Source organism: Physeter macrocephalus, unplaced genomic scaffold, assembly GCF_002837175.3.
Source record: "Physeter macrocephalus isolate SW-GA unplaced genomic scaffold, ASM283717v5 random_325, whole genome shotgun sequence".
In the NCBI taxonomy this organism is placed as follows: domain Eukaryota; kingdom Metazoa; phylum Chordata; class Mammalia; order Artiodactyla; family Physeteridae; genus Physeter; species Physeter macrocephalus.
In genome coordinates, this window is record NW_021145576.1 from 23,007 (window position 1) to 30,539 (window position 7,533).

A 7,533-nucleotide genomic window follows, 5' to 3' on the forward strand; every position below is an offset into this window, starting at 1 on the left:
GTCCCTCCCCTGCCCTGGGCACAGCACAGGGCCTGGCACACTAAGGCAGTGAATGCTTCCTGAATGAATGAATGCCTGAACATTTACCACAAGGCCAGTGTCATTCTGCCACCTAGCAGTCTGAAGTGAGCCCTTCTCACGGCCACCCACCCCAGGGTCAGCTCCTCTTGACACTGCTGCCCCAAGAGCCGAATTTTCCATTCCTCAACCCGTCCCTTTCCATGAACTGGTCCAGTAGAAGACATCCATGACTTCGCTGAGACTCTTGTTCTGTCACTGCCTCTCACACCCTCTGCCTCCCTGGAGATCACTTCTCCTCTCTTACTTCCACCCCTTACCCTGAAATGGGAGTGGTTATCTTACTTAACCTCACAGAGCAGTTACAAGCATCCAGAAAGCATTCTAAGAAACAGGCAATTATCTGAAAGGAGGGAGGGATTAATATACCTGCAAGTGTAGAGAAACAGCCCCCTCTGATTTTTTAGATTGAAATTTTCCAGAGCAGGGTGATGTACTGCCTTGTCCTGGCCTCACCCCGCCCAAGATGGAGGCGAGCTGGGCTCTCACATCCCCATATCGCCCTGCACAGAGGGGCAGACACCCTACAGACAACTCACTCTGTAGCCTTCTCCTGGTGCTTCTTCCTCTTTCAGCCTCATGCTTCTCATCTGTAAAATGGAGATAATCGTTTTTGCTCCAGCTGTCTCATGGGACAAGTGAGGAGATGAAATGAGGAGGTGGATAAAGAAGGTTCATTCCTTGGTATCCTGACAAGTCCACCCACTTTTCTCCGAGTCTTGAATCTCTTGCAAGGGACCAGAATCATTCTATCTCTCACACCTCCAAAGGCAAGACTACTGTCAGCAGCTGTGTGATCCTGGCAAGTCACCCATCCTCTTGGAGCCTCAGTCGAGGGTTGGGATTCAGGATCACCACAGCTCTTACAACCATGTAATGCCATGTAAACTACACCCATTGAGAGAAACCTACAGGGGTCAATTGGTCCGTCCCCCTGTGCCCATCACCTAGCCCAGACAGATGCTCAACTCTCCAGATCCCAAAGGAAGCGGGACCTGGCTTCTTGGGTCACTCAGGCCAAGGGTTCTCTAATCTGATCTCATTGGGCCTCAGTTTTCAAATCTGCAATATGGGGACAATCCCCTGCTCAAATTCCCCCATGGCCCCCAGTATCCCCCCTTACCATCCTCCTGTCCGTGAGGACTCAGATGCACTCTGGCTTTGAGCCTCCTGTCCCCTGGGCCTCGCCCTCTGCCCTGGCCTCCACTTCCTGCTTCTGACCCATTTACAGACCAGGGCTGAAGCTATCCCTTATGAATATTCATGTGGGATAATAAGGGCTTGGGATTGGGGGAGCTTCGGGGAGAGGCATTCACGAGACACCATCCACCCACTCTCCCCATACACAGCCCCCCACCAAGTTTGCCCTCCCTCCCAAAGGGTGCATGGGAGTTTGAGGCAAAGGCCTGAAGTAACAACAATAATAATATCCACAGCAACCATTTTTAAGTGCTTACAACACGCCTGGCACCCTGCTAAGAGCATCTCCTGTAAGATGCTTTTAAGATGGAAACTATTTTCCCATTTAACAGATAAGGAAATCCATGCTCCAAGAAGTAGCACTCACGTAAGTCATACATGAAGCATGTGATTACAAGCAGAGCAAGGATGGAACCCAGGGTCTGTCGGACTCCAGAGCTGGTACTCTTTTTCTTTTTTGGCCACGCCATGCGGCTTGCGGGATCTTAGTTTCCCGACCAGGGATTGAACCAGGGCCCCGGCAATGGAAGCGTGGAGTCCTAACCACTGGACCACCAGGGAATTCTCAGAGCTGGTACTCTTAACCTCTGCCATGCAGATACACAGGGCCAAGCTCAGGAACGCATGGTCAGGGGGCCACATCTGGACCTCACACTCCAGCAGATGTGCTCACAGTGGTCTTAGGCGACCAAGGCTTTAGGAAAGGACTCAGGTCCTGGAATTGACTCCATCTGGAGAATATGGAGACAGGCAGACAGGTGTGTGCGTGAACGCAGACACACACACGATGTACATGTGAGCACGGACGCATGCAGAATGTGTTGTGTGTGCATGGCGGTGAGAATGTGTGACGCGTATGCCCCTGAGGCTGCCCGGGGGATGCAATGCTCTGCCGCTTTTGTTCCTTTTTCAACCAACCACAGGGCCTGCTGGGTGCCATGTGCCGGGGATGTGGTGTGAACAGGCCAACACTGTCCCTGCCCTCCCGGAGCGGCAGTCTGGTGGGCTTTGTACCCCGATGTGGTAACACTCCAGAAGGAACTTTTGTGGGAGGTTTTCTTTGTGGGATGTGGCTGGGAGGTGAGGGAGAAGACTGTGGGAAAAGCGGAAAAGGTGAGACATGTGGGGTGGGCAGCTGCAGGGGAGCCGCTGACACTTGCCAGAAGTGAGGGCTGGAGGAGTAAACCAGGGCCTGGCCTAGACTACCCGAGGGTCACAGGTCTGAGGGTCACAGGTCTGAGGATTCTAGGTCTCTGGATGCTCCCTTTACAGATATCAAAATCTGCCACAAATGTACATGTGTGCACTGTGTGTGTGTGTGTCTTTATGTGTGTGTGTGCACAGGTGATTATGTGTGATGTTTGCATATGTGAATTCATGTCACTATGTGTAAGGAGAGGACATGCATGAATTGGAGAACATGGGTGAATCATGTGAGGTGTGTGCCTATGAGGGTTTTACATGTAGGGGTGTGTGTGTGAGTGTGAGTGCAGCAAGGCGTGTTACTGTCAGGGGGAAGGAGGAGGGAAAAGAGTGTCATTTGACCCAGTCCTCACATTCATGAGCCTCAAAAATGCATCAAAAAACAGATGGACGGGTGGAGGGATAGAGAGATGAAAGGATGGATTTGGATGGATTTGGATGTTTGAATGGAAAAAGGGATGGATATGAGATAAAGCAAATATTGCGAGATGTTCCTTGTAGATTCCAGATGATAAGGATATGGGTGTTCAGTGTACAGTTGTTTCAACCTTTCTGGATGCTTAACATTTTTCATAATAAAATGTTAGGAAACAAGGTACACTCAAAGGAGGCTGGATGTCTAGTCCCAGGGAATCACGCGCAAGATGGAAAGAACAGGACGCTCATCATACAATTTAAAACTATATCCCATCACCAGACCACACAGCACTGTGAACTTATATCATTTATAATTCCTGCAATGACCTTATGAATCTCTCAATTGCATTGGATTTGTGTATGTGTGTGCATGTTAAAGATGTTAATTTATTAAATAAATGTATGTAAAGCACACCACAGTTGTGGCCAGACTGTTTCGGCATGTCTTCATTTTTAACTTACTGGGATCCTCAAAAATAAGAACTGGTTTGGGGCTCTCTTGGCCTGTGAGAGTCCCTGCTGTGTGAGGCGTGCGTGTGGGTTTGCACATACACTCACTGTACGGATGCAAGCACACGTGGCTGGGTGAGGCTGACGCCCATGGGAGTGCCCACCCAGGACCTCAACCTCCTCTAGGTCCCCATGAGGCCAGCACCGTTCTCAGGGTGAGGGAATGTCTTGGGGCTGAGGAAGGGAAGCCACCAGCCCCATGGCAGTCTTGGAGACCAAGAACTCTCTCATCCAAGGCTTGGACACTCTCAGGCCAAGCAGCGTCCCCTGGCCAGCAGTGGAGTGTGGGCGGCGGAACCTGGGGTGTTTCCCCAGGACAGCAGGGCAAGGCAGGGTGTCCTGCGGCCCCGTGGCTCCTCCCTTCCTCTCCATACACTCCCTTCCTCTCCTCCCTTCCTCTCCTCCTGTCTAACCACTCTTCCTCCCCTGCCCAGTGCCTGTTGGTCCAAACTGTCAGCAACGCCCATTGTACAGAAGGGGAAACTGAGGCCTGGAGAGAGCAGAGCTACCCAGGCCACACAGCGAGGTAGCAGCAGGGTCAGAACTGAGCTCCAGCCCGCATGATATTCTCTGCACCACTGCCAGCCACCTCTGCATCTCCCTCCTTCTGTAAGGAAGGGTGGGGGTCCAGGCCCAGCAGACCCAGCAGGTGAGGCCCCAGGGTGCCCTCCTGCCTGTGTGGGTCACATACAAGATCCAGCAGGCCACGTGGGCACCAAAAACAGAGCATGGTTGAGAGGCTGGACTCGGATTCTAATCCCATCTCTGCCATAGACCCTGTCGGAGTGAACCTGGACAGTTCCCTGTCCCTCCCAGGGCCTCAGTTTCTCCACCTGTAAAACAAATGAGGTGAACTACAGCAGTGGCTTTCACATGTTTGGAAGCAGAACCCCGAGCAGCTACAAGAGTTGCTGCCCTTGTCAGTGCAGGGAAGGCAAATAGATCTCCATCCACTCAGCCCCCTCATCTGCCCTCCACCAAGGAACTCGCCAAAGAAATTTCCACCCAATTGCAGAACCAGGGGATAAGAGATCAGGCTTTATCACAGAACAAGGCTGGGCTGCTTACCAGCTGTGTAAGGCTCCCCAAGCCTCAGCTTGCTCCTCTGTAAAATGGGGTTAACAGTACCAACCTCCTAGGGCTGTGTGAGATTAAATGAAATAATTCATGTCCAGTGCTTGGTACCTGATGAACATATTAAAACTTCAGGCAACAGTGGCTGTTATTACTAGTCACCCCCAGATGAGAACCACTGCATAAGCCTGCTGGCTTCACCATGCGTTGTATCTGTTGTTCTGGCCCCAAAGCCAGTGCATTTTGGCAGCTGCTACCCCAGATTCCTCAGCTGGCCTATCTCTGCAGCTGCTCCAGAGCAGCTGGGCATGCAGAGGCTGCTTCGAGGCCAGGCCTGGCCCCGGGGAGGGGAAGAATAGGGCTTCCTGTAATCAGGCCGGCCGGGGAGCAGGGGCCTGGGAGCAGGGTCAGTTTCATCTGGATGACAAAGTCTCTGGCAGGCCATCATTAGGTCCCCTCCCCTGCCCTGCGCCAGGCCATGACCTGGCTCCTGAAGCTCCAGAGAGAAGGCGGCAGGTATTTAGCCAAAGCCTTTCATTCCCCGGCGCCCTCCCCTGGCTGCCTGTTGACACAAGTAGGAGGGAAAGTCAGCTTGAAGCCAGGGTCCCCAACCCACCAGGCAACAATCAGCCCCAGGGTGGACAGCCACTTGGAACTGAGAATCCTGCAATGTTGGAGCTGAAGGAATCTCACAGCTACCTAACGTATATACATACAGTGGAATATTATTCAGTCTTAAAAGGGAAGGAGAGGGGCTTCCCTGGTGGCGCAGTGGTTGAGAGTCCGCCTGCGGATGCAGAGGACACGGGTTCGTGACCCGGTCCGGGAAGATCCCACATGCCGTGGAGTGGCTAGTCCCGTGAGCCATGGCCGCTGAGCCTAGCCCAAGTGCACCAAAGAAGACCCAATGCAGCCAAAACTAAATGAATAAATTTATTTTAAAAAAAACCTACCTAACGTATATACATACAGTGGAATATCATTCAGTCTTAAAAGGGAAGGAGGGACTTCCCTGGTGGTGCAGTGGTTAAGAGTCTGCCTTTCAATGCACGGGACAGAGGTTTGAGCCCTGGTCCAGGAAGATCCCACATGCTGCGGAGCAGCTAAGCCCGTGCTCCACAACTACTGAGCCCGTGCTCTAGAGACCGCGAGCCACAACTACTGAGCCCACACGCCACAGCTACTGAAGCCCGCGTGCCTAGATCCTGTGCTCCACAACAAGAGAAGTCACCGCAATGAGAAGCCCGTGCACCGCAAGGAAGAGTAGCCCCCATTCGCTGCAACTAGAGAAAGCCCAAGTGCACCAAAGAAGACCCAATGCAGCCAAAACTAAATGAATAAATTTATTTTAAAAAAAACCTACCTAACGTATATACATACAGTGGAATATCATTCAGTCTTAAAAGGGAAGGAGGGACTTCCCTGGTGGTGCAGTGGTTAAGAGTCTGCCTTTCAATGCACGGGACAGAGGTTTGAGCCCTGGTCCAGGAAGATCCCACATGCCGCAGAGCAGCTAAGCCCTTGCGCCACAACTACTGATCCCGTGCTCTAGGCAGGGGACAGAGGTTTGAGCCCTGGTCCAGGAAGATCCCACATGCCGCAGAGCAGCTAAGCCCTTGCGCCACAACTACTGATCCCGTGCTCTAGAGCCCACGAGACACAACTACTGAGCCCGCATGCCACAACTACTGAACCCGTTTGCCGCAACTACAGAAGCCCGCACGCCTAGAGCTCTGCAACAAGAGAAGCCACAGCAATGAGAAGCCTGCGCACCCCAACAAAGTGTAGCCCCTGCTCGCCGCAACTAAAAAGAAAGCCCGCGTGCAGCAACGAAGACCCAATGCAGCCAAAAATAAATAAATAAATATTTAAATTTTTAAAAAACAAGACACACCTCTAGTGTCTCCTCTTATTTAACAGATGGGGAAACTGAGGCTGAGACAGGGGAAAGGACTTACACCCATGAACAAAATGGGTGAGTGTTGAGAGGTGCTCCCTGACTTCCTGTTCCTTCCCCAGCAAGCCCCACTCTCACCCCGGGCTGCACAGCTGCTGCATCCAACTCCTAACCCGGACTCCAGCTTCCAGGTGGCTCTTTGGCACACCTACCAGTGCAATTTCTTCAATCTTTTAAAAAAATAACGTTACTCCTTTAGTCTGGGTTTTGTTTCTCCCAGTTATAAAATATACCTGTTCCATGAGAGCAGGGACCTCATTTGTCTGGTTCACCCCAGATCCAATCCCCCAGATTTCTGCATCAGGCAGGGCATTGGGGAAATACAAGAATGTTTAAAAAAGTAAAAAGAAATCACCCGTGACTTCCCACCCTCAACGTGCTTTAATATATCTTATTCTTTTTTAAAATTTATTTTATTGAATTATAGTTGATTTACAATGTATTAATTTCTGCTGTACAGCAGTGATTCAGTTATCCATATATATACATTCTTTTTCATATTCTTTTCCATTATAGTTTATCAAAGGATATTGAATACAGTTCCCTGTGCTATACAGTAGGACCTTGTTGTGTATCTATTCTATATATAATAGTTTGCATCTGCTAATCCCAAACTCCCACTCCATCCCTCCCCTACCCCCCTCCCCCTTGGCAACCACAAGTCTGTTCTCTATGTCTGTGAGTCTGTTTCCGTTTCATAGATAGGTTCATTTGTGTCATATTTTAGATTGCACATATAAGTGATAACATATGGTATTTGTCTTTCTCTTTCTGACCTCCTTTGCTTAGTATGATAATCTCTAGTTGAATCCATGTTGCTGCAAATGGCATTATTTCATACTTTTTATGGCTGAGCAGTATTCCATTGTATAGATGTACCACATCTTCTTTATTCATTCATCTGTTGATGGACATTTAGGTTGTTTCCATATCTTGGCTACTGTGAATAGTGCTGCTCTGAACATAAGGGTACCATTTCACCATGAACATTTTCCTGGCCATTAAGATGTTTTCCTGAGGAGGGACCACGTGGAGGCTGGCGGAGCTGAATCTCTGGCGGGTGTCCAGTTTGGGGCCAGGTTGGAGTTGGAACC